The sequence below is a fragment of the Phyllobates terribilis genome, unplaced genomic scaffold, assembly GCF_046119375.1.
Source record: "Phyllobates terribilis strain yellow unplaced genomic scaffold, ASM4611937v1 Scaffold_5__5_contigs__length_657084704, whole genome shotgun sequence".
NCBI classification, from domain to species: domain Eukaryota; kingdom Metazoa; phylum Chordata; class Amphibia; order Anura; family Dendrobatidae; genus Phyllobates; species Phyllobates terribilis.
This window is the reverse complement of record NW_027362765.1, coordinates 225,420,598-225,442,289: the sequence shown is the minus strand read 5'-3', so window position 1 is coordinate 225,442,289 and position 21,692 is coordinate 225,420,598.

Genomic DNA, 21,692 nt, shown 5'->3' with positions numbered 1-21,692 from the left:
TAAAGGGTTTGTCTGGTTTGCACAATTCTTTCAGGTCACTATTGGACAAACAACTTAAAGAGCCGTGGTGCAAAAGTTAAACTTGATCCCCACACCACCTATGACAAAAGTAAAAGGTCATCCTATAAATTTATGTTTGCAACATATGTATAAGGGTTTATTAGTTACAGAAACGATGGCTTCTCCATTGCATGCCAAGGACGTATTCTAAGAGAAAATACCTCCGTAATACACTGCTATACGTACCAGATCTGCCATTCTAATGTGCAATTTTTTAACAATAGGTTTCACTTAATTCTAGACTCCAAAATTTAGACACTGAAATTCAGACCCCAAAATATCTTGGCCCTTAAGCCAGATGCCCAAATAAAATCTGACCACAGATTACATATTAAATCCAAACCTCACAATTTAGACTCAAGACGCAAACAAATATCCAGACCTCCAAATAAAGTCCAGTCTCAGACTAGACCCTCTAATAATGCTAGACACTATAGACAGACCCCAAAATACAAACCCCAGACCCAAGTCCTGACCCTCAAATGAATTCCAACGCCAGACACCAAAATATCCATAAAGGGTAGACCCTCAAATGAATCCAGACCCACAACTCTGATCCCAAAATGCAAATCCCAGAATTAATCCAGACCACTTAAATATCTTGACTGCCCCCTCACGCCGGGACAAGACGTCTTACTCTTCCTATGCTCCAGACAGGGTCCATTTTCAGCTTGAGGCAGTGTTCCACTTGGTCTGTACTCCATTCGGTATTGGAAGGATGTATATGTGGCACATAATATTCGCTGGACCTGAACGACCTTAGGATACCAGTGTGCTGACTGAGATGAAGACAACCCAGGAATATGAAAGGTAAAGAAAACTATGAGACACATAGTAACTGGGACCCATGGAGTCTCGTCTAATAAAAACTACACAGAATTACTACAGCAACTCAACTGACAGCTGCAGCGGGGCAAATGTATAACCCTGGAAGTTCCCCTGACAATATCAGCCATTTGCCAGGGGTGTAAAATAAAAACCTAAACCGCAGCATCTAGCAGATTGCTGAAGTGGCTTTGAACTAAAATTAAGCATGAGAAATTCTTCCGCAGGTGACCTGGGCACCTACATTTCTGTATTACATATCTTACAGAGAACACGGATTAGTTATTCCTCCCTGAAGAACGCTGGTGATTACAACAAGCATGTAGGCGCACAAGTGTAATAGTACTGGTTACAAAGCGTTGTTTAACATGCATTATCAGAAATGAGGGTAATCTGGGGAACCCACAAATAACATTTAGATTAGTTTCTTAAAGGAAATCTGTCAGTAGAATCAACCCTAAGGCGTCTATATGGGTATGCAGGTCATAGGAAGCTGAATAAAATGATACCTTGATATCTGCGATGTGATGTCTTATTTCAGAGAAATCCAAGTTTTTCTTATATGTAAATGAGCTGTTCCAGGCTATGGGCCGGACACTGATCTGCCGGAGAATCTGTCTCCAGAGATTATTATATATGAAAGGAGGGAATTACCGGTGTAATGTGTAATTGTTACCAGTGTGATGTGTAATGGCCGCTCTCTGTTCTCCTGATCTCACTGCAGAGCTGTGTATGATTATACCTGACACATCTACAGGTTCCTCCCAGCTCCCAGACACGTAGTGTATCAATACCGTTGCAATACAGCAGAGCTGTGAGAGCTGCAGCTACTAACATGTTTCTTATGAGACAGAGTTCAGTTCTACAGTTTTGTGTTAGTTACATGTCTCACACTGGTAATTACCCCCTTTTCATATATAATAATCTCTGGAGACAGATTCTCATACAGATCAGTGTCCGGCCCATAGTCCTGAACAGCTCATTTACATATAAGAAAAACATGGATTTCTCTGGAATAAGACATCAGATCACAGATATCAAGGTATCATTTTATTCAGCTTCCTATGACCTACATGCCCATATAGACAGCTTAGGAGGGTTCATCCTACTGACAGATTCCCTTCAATGCAAGTAGTTTGCACAATGTGACATATAGATTATAGCTCGGTATATAATTAATTAAAATTGTTTAATAATAAAATTCCAATTTTCCACCTACGTTAGCATGCAGTAGGTATATTGGTTTTATTTTCTGTAGATTATTTAAGATTTAAATTCTTTGTCTCACCTTGTTGAACATGAGTGCACCGCTTCCTGCTTGTTATGATTGACAGTGATGGCCAAAGGCATGGTGGAGTTTCTGGCCCGAATTGTGTGTTCTCTAATACAGGCCTTGATACAGCTGGATCCTGGTTGTCCCTGTTTGGGTTGGGGGAATCCCACCTGCAGTCTGGACCCCTTTAACCTATAGGCATTGAACATAGCCTATACGTCTGATGAAGGGTCTTCACCCAAAATGTAATACTGTACTTACCGCGGTGTAACCATAGGATTTATTGTCAGCATTTCATATCCAATCTGAAGCATCTCCAAATGTCATTTGGTGTGAATTCCTACACTCCGTCTACTACACCTCTCTGAACAGTCTGGGATGCTGTGGTTGGTGCTACCCAAAAAGTTCATCTTAATTAATATTAAGAAACTGACAGATTCCTGGGATGGAAGACTTTTGACTATTATTGAAGAAAAGGGCAGCTATGTTGGTCTCGAATATTTTTTTTTTTTAATCTCAGAAATGTATTTTTGTACATTTTGAGCTCTTTGGATATTATTCTCACTTTAACAGATGAAAATAAAAAACTGACATGGGGAAATTTACGTTTTTCATTTAGTTGCATAATAAATGCACACATAGCTATTCTCCTAAGAAATCACACTTTAACTTTCTTAAATATTCAGGTTTCAGGTTTATTAACCTTTTTGGATTGACCGACAGCACTGGAGTTGTTTAATAATAAAAGTAATCATCAAAAATACAAATTGCCTAATAATTGTGCACACAGTGTATACTAATCACAGATTAGGGCTATAACTTCCTTAATAGTGTTGTTTCAAATATTTATGTCTAAACCCCTATGCATACTACTTCAGGGGCGTAACGACCATGGTCGCAGCAGTCTCCGCTGCGACCATGCCCGGTGGGTCAGGGGCCCACTGATGCCAGCAGAAACTTCAACTGTATGTGTGTCCTTGGACACACATCCAACTGAAGTTTATTGCACCGCACAGACACATCGGGTCCGTGCCTGGCAATACATGTTGCCTGCCAATCAGTGGCCAGCAGCTGACGTCAGCATGTTAGTGACCGAGGGCGCATAAAAGCGAGGTTGTGTGCTCCCGTCGCTTGCACGATGAAGTCAGCTGCCGCCGTCAGAAGGAGACGCCACGTGGCCGCAGAGAGTATTCTTTTTTTAAAATAAGTAGCCATACTACTACATCAATGACTATGGGCTGTACATTATACTTTATGGAGGACTATGGGCTGTGCATTATACTACATGTATGACTATGGGCTGTGCATTATACTACATGGATGACTATGGGCTGTGCATTATACTATATGGATGACTATGAGCTGTGCATTATACTACAGGGATGACTATGGGCTGTGAATTATACTACAGGGATGACTATGGGCTATGATTTATACTACGTGGATGACTATGGGCTGTGCATTATACTATATGGATGACTATGAGCTGTGCATTATTGTACATTAATGACTGGGCTGTGCATTATACTACATGTATCACTATGGACTGTTCATTATACTACAAGGATGACTATGAGCTGTGCATTATTGTACATTAATGACTGGGCTGTGCATTATTGTACATGTATGACTATAGGCTGGTCACTATAGTACATGTATGACTATGGACTGTTCATTATACTACAAGGATGACTATGGGCTATGATTCATACTACATGGATGATTATGGGCTGTGAATTACATTACAGGGATGACTATGGGCTGTGCATTATACTACAGGGATGACTATGGGCTGTGCATTATACTACAGGGATGACTATGGGCTGTGCATTATACTACAGGGATGACTATGGACTGTGCATTATACTACAGGGATGACTATGGACTGTGCATTATACTACAGGGATGACTATGGGCTGTGCATTATACTACAGGGATGACTATGGGCTGTGCATTATACTACAGGGATGACTATGGGCTGTGCATTATACTACAGGGATGACTATGGACTGTGCATTATACTACAGGGATGACTATGGGCTGTGCATTATACTACAGGGATGACTATGGGCTGTGCATTATACTACAGGGATGACTATGGGCTGTGCATTATACTACAGGGATGACTATGGACTGTGCATTATACTACATGTATGACTATGGGCTGTGCATTATACTACATGTATGACTATGGGCTGTGCATTATACTACATGGATGACTATGGGCTGTGCATTATACTATATGGATGACTATGAGCTGTGCATTATTGTACATTAATGACTGGGCTGTGCATTATACTACATGTATCACTATGGACTGTTCATTATACTACAAGGATGACTATGAGCTGTGCATTATTGTACATTAATGACTGGGCTGTGCATTATTGTACATGTATGACTATAGGCTGGTCACTATAGTACATGTATGACTATGGACTGTTCATTATACTACAAGGATGACTATGGGCTATGATTCATACTACATGGATGATTATGGGCTGTGAATTACATTACAGGGATGACTATGGGCTGTGCATTATACTACAGGGATGACTATGGGCTGTGCATTATACTACAGGGATGACTATGGGCTGTGCATTATACTACAGGGATGACTATGGACTGTGCATTATACTACAGGGATGACTATGGACTGTGCATTATACTACAGGGATGACTATGGGCTGTGCATTATACTACAGGGATGACTATGGGCTGTGCATTATACTACAGGGATGACTATGGGCTGTGCATTATACTACAGGGATGACTATGGACTGTGCATTATACTACAGGGATGACTATGGGCTGTGCATTATACTACAGGGATGACTATGGGCTGTGCATTATACTACAGGGATGACTATGGGCTGTGCATTATACTACAGGGATGACTATGGGCTGTGCATTATACTACATGGATGACTATGGGCTGTGCATTATACTACAGGGATGACTATGGGCTATGATTTATACTACGTGGATGATTATGGACTGTGCATTATACTACAGGGATGACTATGGGCTGTGCATTATACTACAGGGATGACTATGGGCTGTGCATTATACTACATGGATGACTATGGACTGTGCATTATACTACAGGGATGACTATGGGCTGTGCATTATACTACAGGGATGACTATGGGCTATGATTTATACTACGTGGATGATTATGGACTGTGCATTATACTACAGGGATGACTATGGGCTGTGCATTATACTACAGGGATGACTATGGGCTGTGCATTATACTACAGGGATGACTATGGGCTATGATTTATACTACGTGGATGATTATGGACTGTGCATTATACTACAGGGATGACTATGGGCTGTGCATTATACTACATGGATGACTATGGGCTGTGCATTATACTACAGGGATGACTATGGGCTATGATTTATACTACGTGGATGATTATGGACTGTGCATTATACTACAGGGATGACTATGGGCTGTGCATTATACTACAGGGATGACTATGGGCTGTGCATTATACTACATGGATGACTATGGGCTGTGCATTATACTACAGGGATGACTATGGGCTGTGCATTATACTACAGGGATGACTATGGGCTATGATTTATACTACGTGGATGATTATGGACTGTGCATTATACTACATGTATGACTATGGGCTGTGCATTATACTACATGGATGACTATGGGCTGTGCATTATACTATATGGATGACTATGAGCTGTGCATTATTGTACATTAATGACTGGGCTGTGCATTATACTACATGTATCACTATGGACTGTTCATTATACTACAAGGATGACTATGAGCTGTGCATTATTGTACATTAATGACTGGGCTGTGCATTATTGTACATGTATGACTATAGGCTGGTCACTATAGTACATGTATGACTATGGACTGTTCATTATACTACAAGGATGACTATGGGCTATGATTCATACTACATGGATGATTATGGGCTGTGAATTACATTACAGGGATGACTATGGGCTGTGCATTATACTACAGGGATGACTATGGGCTGTGCATTATACTACAGGGATGACTATGGGCTGTGCATTATACTACAGGGATGACTATGGACTGTGCATTATACTACAGGGATGACTATGGACTGTGCATTATACTACAGGGATGACTATGGGCTGTGCATTATACTACAGGGATGACTATGGGCTGTGCATTATACTACAGGGATGACTATGGGCTGTGCATTATACTACAGGGATGACTATGGACTGTGCATTATACTACAGGGATGACTATGGGCTGTGCATTATACTACAGGGATGACTATGGGCTGTGCATTATACTACAGGGATGACTATGGGCTGTGCATTATACTACAGGGATGACTATGGGCTGTGCATTATACTACATGGATGACTATGGGCTGTGCATTATACTACAGGGATGACTATGGGCTATGATTTATACTACGTGGATGATTATGGACTGTGCATTATACTACAGGGATGACTATGGGCTGTGCATTATACTACAGGGATGACTATGGGCTGTGCATTATACTACATGGATGACTATGGACTGTGCATTATACTACAGGGATGACTATGGGCTGTGCATTATACTACAGGGATGACTATGGGCTATGATTTATACTACGTGGATGATTATGGACTGTGCATTATACTACAGGGATGACTATGGGCTGTGCATTATACTACAGGGATGACTATGGGCTGTGCATTATACTACAGGGATGACTATGGGCTATGATTTATACTACGTGGATGATTATGGACTGTGCATTATACTACAGGGATGACTATGGGCTGTGCATTATACTACATGGATGACTATGGGCTGTGCATTATACTACAGGGATGACTATGGGCTATGATTTATACTACGTGGATGATTATGGACTGTGCATTATACTACAGGGATGACTATGGGCTGTGCATTATACTACAGGGATGACTATGGGCTGTGCATTATACTACATGGATGACTATGGGCTGTGCATTATACTACAGGGATGACTATGGTCTGTGCATTATACTACAGGGATGACTATGGGCTATGATTTATACTACGTGGATGATTATGGACTGTGCATTATACTACAGGGATGACTATGGGCTGTGCATTATACTACAGGGATGACTATGGGCTGTGCATTATACTACAGGGATGACTATGGGCTGTGCATTATACTACAGGGATGACTATGGGCTATGATTTATACTACATGGATGATTATGGACTGTGCATTATACTACAGGGATGACTATGGGCTATGATTTATACTACGTGGATGATTATGGACTGTGCATTATACTACAGGGATGACTATGGGCTGTGCATTATACTACATGGATGACTATGGGCTGTGCATTATACTACAGGGATGACTATGGGCTATGATTTATACTACGTGGATGATTATGGACTGTGCATTATACTACAGGGATGACTATGGGCTGTGCATTATACTACAGGGATGACTATGGGCTGTGCATTATACTACATGGATGACTATGGGCTGTGCATTATACTACAGGGATGACTATGGGCTGTGCATTATACTACAGGGATGACTATGGGCTATGATTTATACTACGTGGATGATTATGGACTGTGCATTATACTACAGGGATGACTATGGTCTGTGCATTATACTACAGGGATGACTATGGGCTATGATTTATACTACGTGGATGATTATGGACTGTGCATTATACTACAGGGATGACTATGGGCTGTGCATTATACTACAGGGATGACTATGGGCTGTGCATTATACTACAGGGATGACTATGGGCTGTGCATTATACTACAGGGATGACTATGGGCTGTGCATTATACTACAGGGATGACTATGGGCTGTGCATTATACTACAGGGATGACTATGGGCTGTGCATTATACTACAGGGATGACTATGGGCTATGATTTATACTACGTGGATGATTATGGACTGCATTATACTACAGGGATGACTATGGGCTGTGCATTATACTACAGGGATGACTATGGGCTGTGCATTATACTACAGGGATGACTATGGGCTATGATTTATACTACATGGATGATTATGGGCTGTGCATTATACTACAGGGATGACTATGGACTGTGCATTATACTACAGGGATGACTATGGGCTGTGCATTATACTACAGGGATGACTATGGGCTGTGCATTATACTACAGGGATGACTATGGGCTGTGCATTATACTACAGGGATGACTATGGACTGTGCATTATACTACAGGGATGACTATGGGCTGTGCATTATACTACAGGGATGACTATGGGCTGTGCATTATACTACAGGGATGACTATGGGCTGTGCATTATACTATATAGATGACTATGGGCTGTGAATTATACTTCATAGATGACTATGGGCTGCGCATTATACTACAGGGATGACTATGGGCTATGATTTATACTACATGGATGATTATGGGCTGTGCATTATACTACAGGGATGACTATGGACTGTGCATTATACTACAGGGATGACTATGGACTGTGCATTATACTACAGGGATGACTATGGGCTGTGCATTATACTACAGGGATGACTATGGGCTGTGCATTATACTACAGGGATGACTATGGGCTGTGCATTATACTACAGGGATGACTATGGACTGTGCATTATACTACAGGGATGACTATGGGCTGTGCATTATACTACAGGGATGACTATGGGCTGTGCATTATACTACAGGGATGACTATGGGCTGTGCATTATACTACAGGGATGACTATGGGCTGTGCATTATACTACATGGATGACTATGGGCTGTGCATTATACTACATGGATGACTATGGGCTGTGCATTATACTACAGGGATGACTATGGGCTATGATTTATACTACGTGGATGATTATGGACTGTGCATTATACTACAGGGATGACTATGGGCTGTGCATTATACTACAGGGATGACTATGGGCTGTGCATTATACTACAGGGATGACTATGGGCTATGATTTATACTACGTGGATGATTATGGACTGTGCATTATACTACAGGGATGACTATGGGCTGTGCATTATACTACATGGATGACTATGGGCTGTGCATTATACTACAGGGATGACTATGGGCTATGATTTATACTACGTGGATGATTATGGACTGTGCATTATACTACAGGGATGACTATGGGCTGTGCATTATACTACAGGGATGACTATGGGCTGTGCATTATACTACATGGATGACTATGGGCTGTGCATTATACTACAGGGATGACTATGGGCTGTGCATTATACTACAGGGATGACTATGGGCTATGATTTATACTACGTGGATGATTATGGACTGTGCATTATACTACAGGGATGACTATGGTCTGTGCATTATACTACAGGGATGACTATGGGCTATGATTTATACTACGTGGATGATTATGGACTGTGCATTATACTACAGGGATGACTATGGGCTGTGCATTATACTACAGGGATGACTATGGGCTGTGCATTATACTACAGGGATGACTATGGGCTATGATTTATACTACGTGGATGATTATGGACTGTGCATTATACTACAGGGATGACTATGGGCTGTGCATTATACTACATGGATGACTATGGGCTGTGCATTATACTACAGGGATGACTATGGGCTATGATTTATACTACGTGGATGATTATGGACTGTGCATTATACTACAGGGATGACTATGGGCTGTGCATTATACTACAGGGATGACTATGGGCTGTGCATTATACTACATGGATGACTATGGGCTGTGCATTATACTACAGGGATGACTATGGGCTGTGCATTATACTACAGGGATGACTATGGGCTATGATTTATACTACGTGGATGATTATGGACTGTGCATTATACTACAGGGATGACTATGGTCTGTGCATTATACTACAGGGATGACTATGGGCTATGATTTATACTACGTGGATGATTATGGACTGTGCATTATACTACAGGGATGACTATGGGCTGTGCATTATACTACAGGGATGACTATGGGCTGTGCATTATACTACAGGGATGACTATGGGCTGTGCATTATACTACAGGGATGACTATGGGCTGTGCATTATACTACAGGGATGACTATGGGCTGTGCATTATACTACAGGGATGACTATGGGCTGTGCATTATACTACAGGGATGACTATGGGCTATGATTTATACTACGTGGATGATTATGGACTGCATTATACTACAGGGATGGCTATGGGCTGTGCATTATACTACAGGGATGACTATGGGCTGTGCATTATACTACATGGATGATTATGGGCTGTGCATTATACTACAGGGATGACTATGGGCTGTGCATTATACTACAGGGATGACCAGGGCCGGCTCCAGGTTTTTCTGGGCCCCGGGCGAAAGAGTCTCAGTGGGCCCCTTTAACACATACCACGATTCATGATGCAGAGATACCGCAGAGAAATATATATATATATATATATATATATATATATATATAGTACAATGCAAAGATTTCACTTCTTACATTACATGAGTGATATCTACTGTAAATTCCACAATAGCTCAGAAACCGGTGAATCGCTCCACACAGAATAGTGGCCCCCATATAAGGCTCCATACGGAATACTGGCCCCCATATAACGCTTCATACGGAATACTGGCCCCCATATAAGGCCCCATAAGGAATACTGGCCCCCATACGGAATACTGGCCCCCATATAAGGCTCCATGCGGAATACTGACCCCCATATAAGGTTCCATGCGGAATACTGACCCCCATATAAGGCTCCATGCGGAATACTGGCCTCCATATAAGGCTCCATACGGAATACTGGCCCCCATATAAGGCTCCATACGGAATACTGGCCCCCATATAAGGCTCCATACGGAATACTGGCCCCCATATAAGGCTCCATACGGAATACTGGCCCCCATATAAGGCTCCATATGGAATACTGGCCCCCATATAAGGCTCCATGCGGAATACTGACCCCCATATAAGGTTCCATGTGGAATACTGACCCCCATATAAGGCTCCATGCGGAATACTGGCCCCCATATAAGGCTCCATACGGAATACTGGCCCCCATATAAGGCTCCATACGGAATACTGGCCCCCATACGGAATACTGGCCCCCATATAAGGCTCCATACGGAATACTGGCCCCCATATAAGGCTCCATACGGAATACTGGCCCCCATACGGAATACTGGCCCCCATATAACGCTCCATACAGGATACCGGTCCCCATATAATGCCCCATACAGGCTGTCCCCCCCTTATAATGCTCCATGCAGGCTGTTACCCCCCACATAATGCTCCATGCAGGCTGTTACCCCCCACATAATGCCCCATACAGGCTGTCACCCCTCCTCTTTATAATGCCCCATGCAGGATGTTCCCCACCTTATAATGCCCCATGCAGGCTGTCACCCCTCCTCTATATAATGCCCCATGCAGGATATCACCCCTCCTCTTTATAATGCCCCATGCAGGATGTCCCCCCCCCTCTTTATAATGCCCCATCAGGCTGTTCCCCACCTTATAATGCCCCATGCAGGCTGTCACCCCTCCTCTTTATAATGCCCCATGCAGGATGTCCCCCCCTCTCTTTATAATGCCCCATGCAGGATGTCCCCCCTCTCTTTATAATGCCCCATGCAGGATGTCCCCCCCTCTCTTTATAATGCCCCATGCAGGATGCCCCCCCCCTCTCTTTATAATGCTCCATGCAGGATGCCCCCCGCCCTTCTCTTTATACTGCCCCATGCCTCCATACATTAAAAAAAAAAATCAAATACTCACCTCCCTTCTCCTCACCTGCTACCTGCTACCTGCTGCCTGCTGCCTGCTGCCCGCTGCTCGGGTCCGAACTCCAGCGTTGTCGGCGTCTTCCCGCTCAGCGCTCCCTGTGACGGCTCAGGGGAGGGCGCGGTGTAAAGACGCCACCGCGCCCTCTGACCTGAGACGTCACAGGGAGCGCAGAGCAGGAAGACAGCTGATCTGCGGAGGCACGGGGAGAGGTAAGTATCCGCCTGCCGGGGCCCTGAGCAAGCGGCGGAGAAGGGCGGGCGCTGACACCGCTCTCCTCCGCCCATAGCCCAGCGGGGTGCGCGACCGCCAGTGGGCCCCTCTGCCTGCTCAGGGCCCCGGCATTTGCCCGGGTGCGCCGGGTGCTGACGCCGGCCCTGGGGATGACTATGGGCTATGATTTATACTACATGGATGACTATGGGCTGTGCATTATACTTCAGGGATGATTATGGGCTATGATTTATACTACATGGATGATTATGGGCTGTGCATTATACTACATGGATGACTATGGGCTGTGCATTATACTACAGGGATGACTATGGGCTGTGCATTATACTATATAGATGACTATGGGCTGTGAATTATACTTCATAGATGACTATGGGCTGCGCATTATACTACAAGATGACTATGGGCTGTGCATTATATTACATGGATAACTATGGACTGCATATTATATTACATGGATGATTATGGGTTGTGCATTATACTACATAGATGACTATGGGCTGTGCATTATACTTTATGGATGACTATGGGCTGTGCATTATACTACATGGATGACTATTGGCTGTGCATTATACTACAAGATGACTGAGGACTGTGCATTAGATTACATGGATGACTATGGACTGTGCATTAGATTACATGGATGACTATGGACTGCATTATATTACATGGATGATTATGGGTTGTGCTTTAAACTGCATGGATTACTATGGGCTGTGCTTTATACTACATGGATGACTATGGGCTGTGCATTATACTACAAGATGACTATGAGCTGTGCAATATACTACTATATGGATGACTATAGGCTGTGCATATTACTTTATGGAGGACTATGGGCTGGGCATTATATCGCATGAATAACTATGAGCTGTGCTTGATACTTTATGGATGACTTTGAGGTGCATTATATTTCATGGATAACTATGTGCTGTACATTATTTTATATGGAGGACTATGGGGAGTGCATTATACTATATGGATGACTATGGGGAGTGCATTATACTATATGGAGGACTATGGGCTGTGCATTATATTATATGGAGGACTATGGGATGCATTATACCATATGGAGGACTATGGGGGTGCATTATACTATAGGGAGGAATATGGGATGTGCGTTATACTCTATGGAGGACTATGGCGAGTGCATTATACTTCTGCTATGGGTCCCCATGACTTCTATGTAGACCCCGGGTGAGTATAATGGTTTATTTTTTTAAATGCATTAAAGAATAGCGGCAGAATAGGTGACGTATACCAGGATGGGGCATAGGATAAGGGACATATATATGTCCCTCATCCTGGTATATCAGGATGGAGGGTGCATATATAATAATTTATTCAGGATGGGGGAGGTCCATCAGACTCTAGTTACACCACAGCACTACAGTATTTTACACAGGCCACTCGAACACCTTCTAAGCGCCGACCCACTAACCATGTTTCGCTCTGCTCCACCCAGTACCTGACCATCCCTTTGAGCTGCCTCGTGCTTTTCTTCCAGCTCTCCTGTTTGTGAGTCATAGGGAGGCGCACATTTGTATCTATTTTGTCCTGCAGAGATCTGCTTCCCCAGCCTATCACCTGGCGTATTCTTATTTTGTCTCACCTGTTATCGACTTAGCTAATCTTCTCATTGAAGTTGATCTCTCCGCTCGTGACCTCGGCTACAAATTCTGAACCTGTGCTGCCTGCGCCGTTCTCAGACTGTCTGACTATGCTTTTGTCTCTCCCACAGGACCCGAGTCCTGACCCTTGGTCTGCTGCTGCCTCGGGGTCTGTCCTGGAGTGGTACCTGGTGTCTACCGGTAGCCGAGCCTATCCTCACAACCAGAGGCTCTTGTGTATACCCAGTAGACACTTAGTGATGCCCCTCCAGGATAAGCCCAACCCGAGGTGCAGTGGGTCAATGCCCATTACTATTACACAGTATAAACCTAAAAGTTATAATAATCTTTATATAGCGCCAACATACTTCACATTGCTCTACATAATCATTGCTGTCCCCATTGGGGCTCACAATCTAGATTCCCTATCAGTATGTCTTTGGAGTGTGGGAGGGAACTGCACAAACACGGGGAGAACATACAAACTCCTTGCAGACATTGTCCATGGTGGGATTTGAACCCAGGATCCCAGTGCTGCAAGGCTGCAGTGCTAACCACTGAGCCATCGTGTTGCCCTGTAGGATTAAAAACAAGATATATCAATGCTTACATTTTATTTTTTGTGTTTAGGATCCACTCCTGCATTTGTATTTGTAAATTCACTTGCATTTTAAGTATAATGATGCGCCTGTAGTATTCTTGGTCCAGGAAACAAATTTCTTCTTTGGGACTTTCCTTATCGAAAGGAAAATGTTGATTCTCCACACTGAGAATTTTCTATATTGTTGACCACAGCAGTAGGTAAAGGTTAAGGAGTTGGATCATAACCAATGTCTTTAGGCAAAGTACTACATTAAAGCAATTCAGAGTATGGGATTCAGAATGTACCTCCATAGAAAACTCAAGAAAGGATGTTCTTCTCAACTGTTCTATCTTTAAAGGGCATTTTGTGGCTTATCCACAGGATGCCATAAATACCTGGTAGATGTGGTACATATCTCGAAAACAAAAACCATGTTGCACTACTTGGATCCTCTAATCACCTCTCCGGGCATGTTTTGGTTGACAGTCTGCGTACCATAATAGGGAGTATATACAGGCTGTCATTCACACCCAGGGAGCAGTAATCAGAGAATCCCAGCAGGACTAGTCCGGGGAAAGAGTGGCCCAGTAGTGCTGGTCCTGCCTCATTAGCATATGCAACACCACAAAGTTAAAGTACATTTTTAAAAGCCTGAAGCCTAATTCAAGAGAGTCTGTCACCAAGTTTTGGGGCCCCAACAGAGAGCCATGTGATGTAGAGGTAGAGTCCCTGATTCCAGCTATGTATCTCTTACTGGGCTGGTTACAGTAGTTTTATCCTTTTTATCTGCTGTAGATATAGCAGTTCTCTGAATGCTGAGCTCTGTATAACCCCACCCACACCACAGATTGGCAGTTGTCTGTGTACACTGTGTATAGACAGAAAGCTGCCAATCAGTGGTGGTGGGGTTGTACAAAATAAATGAATATGGATGGCTACCTGGAAGCAGGCTTACCAACTTGTCCTCTAGTGATAATCTCCTGCTGTTAAAACTGTGAATTTATAAAACTACAGCAAGCAGCCTAGTAAGCGGCACACCACTGGAATCATGGTCTCTGTCTCTTCATTATAATGCACGCAGATGAGGTGGCAAAAACCTGGTGACAGATTCCCTTTAAGCACACGAAACACCTTATTAGAATAAGGAACACGATCAGTCGCAGGTGGAAACAGTCTTGGGACCTGACAGGTTCCCTTTATTACAGACACAACTTTACTGTCACACTATCTTGTTTGTCATGTTTTCAGCTGGACACACGGCCACTTGCCTCAGTTCTCATAAGTGGAAGAAGATCCAGTTCCCTTAGGTTTTCTATTATGCCCTCATGTTTATCCGGTTACTCAGCTGCTTCGTGCATTAAAAGAAAAAGGATTTTCCTGGCACAGACCCAAATCCCATCTGTAGGGGCGAGCAGTGAAGGCCAAGGCCTGAGAACAAAGTCCTGGAAATATATTCTAGGATGTGAGATTATACACTGCTCAAAAAAATAAAGGGAACACTCAAATAACACATCCTAGATCTGAATGAATGAAATATTCTCATTGAATACTTTGTTCTGTACAAAGTTGAATGTGCTGATAACAAAATCACACAAAAAATCATCAATGGAAATCAAATTTATTAACCAATGGAGGTCTGGATTTGGAGTCACCCCCAAAATTAAAGTGGAAAAACACACTACAGGCTGATCCAACTTTGATGTAATGTCCTTAAAACAAGTCAAAATGAGGCTCAGTATTGTGTGTGGCCTCCACGTGCCTGTATGACCTCCCTACAACGCCTGGGCATGCTCCTGATGAGGTTGCGAATGGTCTCCTGTGGGATCTCCTCCCAGACCTGGACTAAAGCATCCGCCAACTCCTGGACAGTCTGTGGTGCAACGTGACGTTGGTGGATGGAGCGAGACATGATGTCCCAGATGTGCTCAATCGGCTTCAGGTCTGGGGAATGGGCGGGCCAGTCCATAGCTTCAATGCCTTCATCTTGCAGGAACTGCTGACACACTCCAGCCACATGAGGTCTGGCATTGTCCTGCATTAGGAGGAACCCAGGGCCAACCGCACCAGTATATGGTCTCACAAGGGGTCTGAGGATCTCATCTCGGTACCTAATGGCAGTCAGGCTACCTCTGGCGAGCACATGGAGGGCTGTGCGGCCCTCCAAAGAAATGCCACCCCATACCATTACTGACCCACTGCCAAAACGGTCATGCTGAAGGATGTTGCAAGCAGCAGATCGCTCTCCACGGCGTCTCCAGACTCTTGTCACGTCTGTCACATGTGCTCAGTGTGAACCTGCTTTCATCTGTGAACAGCACAGGGCGCCAGTGGCGACTTTGCCAATCCTGGTGTTCTGTGGCAAATGCCAAGCATCCTGCACGGTGTTGGACTCTGAGCACAACCCCCATCTGTGGATGTTGGGCCCTCATACCACCCTCATGGAGTCGGTTTCTAATCGTTTGTGCAGACACATGCACATTTGTGGCCTGCTGGCGGTCATTTTGGTGAGCTCTGGCAGTGCTCCTCCTGTTTCTCCTTGCACAAAGGCGGAGATAGCGGTCCTGCGGCTGGGTTGTTGCCCTCCTACGGCCCCCTCCACGTCTCCTGGTGTACTGGCCTGTCTCCTGGTAGCGCCTCCAGCCTCTGGACTCTACGGCAACAGACGCAGCAAACCTTCTTGCCACAGCTCGCATTGATGTGCCATCCTGGATGAGCGGCACTACCTGAGCAACTTCTGTGGGTTGTAGAGTCTGTCTCATGCTACCACGAGTGTGAAAGCACAACCAACATTCAAAAGTGACCAAAACATCAGCCAGAAAGCATTGGTACGGAGATGTGGTCTGTGGTCCCCACCTGCAGAACCACTCCTTTATTGAGGGTGTCTTGATAATTGCCAATAATTTCTATCTATTGTCTATACCAGGGGTCCTCAAACTACGGCCCGCGGGCCACATGCGGCCCGCGGAGGACTTTTATCCGGCCCGCCGGGCTATGGGCGGAGGAGAGGAGAGCGGTGTCAGCGCCCGCCCTTCTCCCCCGCTTGCTCAGGGCCCCGGCAGGCGGATACTTACCTCTCCCCGTGCCTAAGCAGATCCGCTGTCTTCCTGCTCTGCGCTTCCTGTGACATCTCAGGTCAGAGGGTGCGGTGACGTCTTTACACCGCGCCCTCCCGAGTGCCGTCACAGGCAGCGCAGAGCGGGACGACGACGCTGGAGTCCAGACCAGAGTAGAGCAGCGGCAGCAAGTGAGAAGTGAGGGGAGTATTGGATTTTTTTTTTTTTTTTTAATGTATGGAGGCATAGGTCATTATGTGGGGGGGTGACATCCTGCAAGGGGTATAATATGGGGGAGGTGACATGCTGCATGGGGCATTATATGGGGGGTACATGCTGCATGGGGCATTATAAAGACAGGGGAGTGATATCCTGCATGGGGCATTATATGGGGGGTGACATCCTGCATGGGGCATTATATGGGGGGGAAAGGGACATCCTGCATGGGGCATAGGGACATCCTGCATGGGGCATAATATGGGGGGGTGACATGCTCCATGGGGCATAATATGAGGGGGGGGACATGCTGCATGGGGCATTATATGGGCGGGGTGACATGCTGCATGGGGCATTATATGGGGGGGGTGACATGCTGCATGGGGCATTATATGGGGGGTGGCATCCAGCATGGGGCATTATAAGGGGTGGAACAGCCTGCATGGGGCATTATAAGGGGTGGAACAGCCTGCATGGGGCATTATAAGGGGGAAACAGCCTGCCTATTGGGAACATTTACATGCCCATTGAGGACCTATGCTGCCTATTGGGGATATTTACCTGCCTATTGGGGACATTTACCTGCCTATTGGGGACCTATGCTGCCTATTGGGGACATTTACCTGCCTATTGGGGACATTTACCTGCCTATTGGGGATATTTACCTGCCTATTGAGGACCTATGCTGCCTATTGGGGACCTATGCTGCCTATTGGGGACATTTACCTGCCTATTGAGGACCTATGCTGCCTATTGGGGACATTTACCTGCCTATTGAGGACCTATGCTGCCTATTGGGTACAGTTACCTACCTATTGAAATACCGGTTGATTTAACCTTACTTGTTCTTCATTTTAAATATTGTATTTGTTCCTGTATTGTTTTTTTTTACTACAAAATAAGATATGTGCAGTGTGCATAGGAATTTGTTCATAGTTTTTTTAAAAAACTATATTCCGGCCCTCCAATGGTCTGAGGGACCGTGAACTGGCCCCCTGTTTAAAAAGTTTGAGGACCCCTGGTCTATACCGTTTGCACAACAGCATGTGAAATTGTCAATCAGTGTATTTTTTGGTAAGAGGGGGTGGACAATTTTAATCTCATATACAGATTTTAGTAGCCAGACCCTGCACCTGCTATCAGGGGGGACTCAGGTTACTACACTGCCATCGTCATCTGCGCAAAAGCAGGACAGAGCCCCCGAATGAAGGACACTGCGGGGTGAGGGTGCGGGATCAGCCATAGACTCATGCAAGGCTTGTGTGAACACCGCGCACAGCGACTCCCCATAGTGACTGTACGCTATGGAGGGAGAATCTCTGTAACATGGTGAGAAGATGGCCATTTTCTGCTCACAAATTCTGTGTGTTTTTGATTAAATGTACAGGAAAGGAATCTTTCACCAGGTTTTTGTTACCCCATCTGAGAGCAGAATAACGTAAAGGCAAAGACCCTGATTCCAACAAAGAATCACTTACTGAGCTTCTTGCTGCAGTTTTGATTAAAAACTATTTTATCTGCTGCAGATCTACCAGTTCTTTGAGTACTGAGCTCGGTATAATCCCATCCACATTACTGATTTCTGTGTACACTGTGCATAAGCAGAAAGCTGCCAGTCAGTGGGGAGGCGGTGATGGACTACATGGTAGCAGGTTTACTGATTTTTTGAAAACTGTACTAAGCAGCCCATTAAGTGACACATTGTTAGGATCAGGGTCACTGTCACTACATTAATATTCTGCTGCTCTCAGATTAAACGGCAAAAACCTGGCGACAGATTCCCTTTAATTATTTATTTTTGTCAATTAACAAAATGCAAAGTGAATGATCAAAATGTAAATCACATCAACATTTGCCGTGACCCACCATTGCCTTTAAAAATTCCATCAAAGTATCAATTCTTGCACAAAGTTTTTGAAGGGAATCTGTCAGTAGGATTAACCCTCCTAAGCCATCTATATGGACATGTAGGTCATAGGAAGCTGAATAAAATGACACCATCATATTTGCGATCCAATGTCTTATAAGAAAAACATGGATTTCTCTGGAAATATGTAAGTGAACTGTTCAGGACTATGGGCCGAAATCTGATCTCCATGAGAATCTGCCTCCAGAGATTATTATAAGTAAAATAGGGCATTACCAGTGTGAGACATGTAACTAACACAGAACTGTAGAACTGAACTTTGTCTCCTTACAAACACATTTGCTGCAGCTCTCACAGCTCTGCTGTACTGCAATTGAACCCTGTAGCTTTCTGTGAGATGGAAGCTGAGAGGAACCTGCAGATGTGTCAGGTATAATCACAGAAAGCTCTGCAGTGAGATCAGGGGAACAGAGAGCAGCCATTACACATCACACTGGTAACCATTACATATTACACTGGTAACCATTACACATCACACTGGTAACCATTACTTATCACACTGGTAACCATTACACATCACACTGGTAACCATTACTTATCACACTGGTAACCATTACACATCACACTGGTAACCATTACACATCACACTGGTAACCATTACACATCACACTGGTAACCATTACACATCACACTGGTAACCATTACACATCACACTGATAACGGCCCTTTTCATATAATATAATCTCTGGGGACAGATTCTCATGCAGATCAGGGTCCAGCCCATAGCCTGGAACAGCTCATTTACATATAGGAAAAACATGGATTGCTTTGGAATAAGACATGGGATCGCAGGTATCAAGGTATCATTTTATTCAGCTTCCTATGACCTACATGCTCATATAGACGGCTTAGGGTTGATCCTACTGACAGATTCCCATTAAGAAACTAATCTAAATGTTACTTGTGGATTAATAGCAGAGAGCGACCATTACACATCACACTGGTAACACCTCCTTCTATTTAAAATAATCTCTGGAGACAGATTCTCATGCAGATCAGTGTCCGTCCCATAGTCCTGAACAGCTCATTTACCTATAAGAAAAACGTGGATTTCTCTGGAATAAGACATTGGATATAGACATCAAAGCATCACCTCATTCAGCTTCCTATAACCTGCATGTCCATATATACGGCTTAGGAGGGCTGATCCTGCTGTTTCCCTTTAAAGGTACTCGGCAGGGAGGTTGTTCCAAACATCTTGGAGAACAAACCACAGATCTTTTGTGGATGTAGACTTTTGCAAATCCTTCTGTCTATTCATGTAATTCCAGACAGACTTGATGATGTTGAGATCAGGGCTCTATGGGGGGCCATATCATCACTTCCAGGACTCCTTGTTCTTTACGCTGAAGATATTTGTTGAGGATATTGGCTTATAGTTTGTGGTAGTCGACCTGCTGCAGAAAAAAATTTGAGCCAATCATGATGGGTAAGTTTCTGCTTGTATTTCTCAGCATTGGGGCACTATTAATCCTGACAAAATTCCCAACTTGATTTGCTGAATTACAGCCTCAAACTTTCAGGGAACGTCCACCATGCTTAACTGTTGCCTGCAGACAGTCATTGTGCTGTTCTCAGCCCTTTAGCAGACAAACAACCTTTTGTTACAGCAAATTTTCTCAAATTTTGACCCATCAAGTCCAAAGCATCTGCTGCCATTTTCTGCACCCCAGTTCCTATGTTTTTGTGCACGGTTGAGTCCGCTGGTCTTGTTTCCATGTCGAAGGTATGGCTTTTTGACTGCAATTCTTCCAGGCTCGGACTGGCCGACAGGAGAATCCTCCGGTGGGCCCCTGTGAAGGAGTGGGCCACCACCCTCTTATATGAGCAGTATTTGGCACAATATACTTGAATCGCTATATACAGACAAAGGCAGCATCTTATTCCTTTAACAATCTACCTGGTTTATTGCTATAGAAAATTTGTGAATGAGGATGAAGTCCTATTTGCATGTAGCTGAAAAGTGGGGCCCTGGAGTTCATGTTACTAGTGGACCCTTGGCACCCCACTCCGACAATGAACTCTTCCATAAAGACTTTTGGCTAGACTTCTCCAAACAGTAAATGGGTGTAGCGGTGTCACGCTGGTTGTTCTGAACATGACATTGGATTTCAAATTAAAGCAAGCATGATGTGATTTTCATATG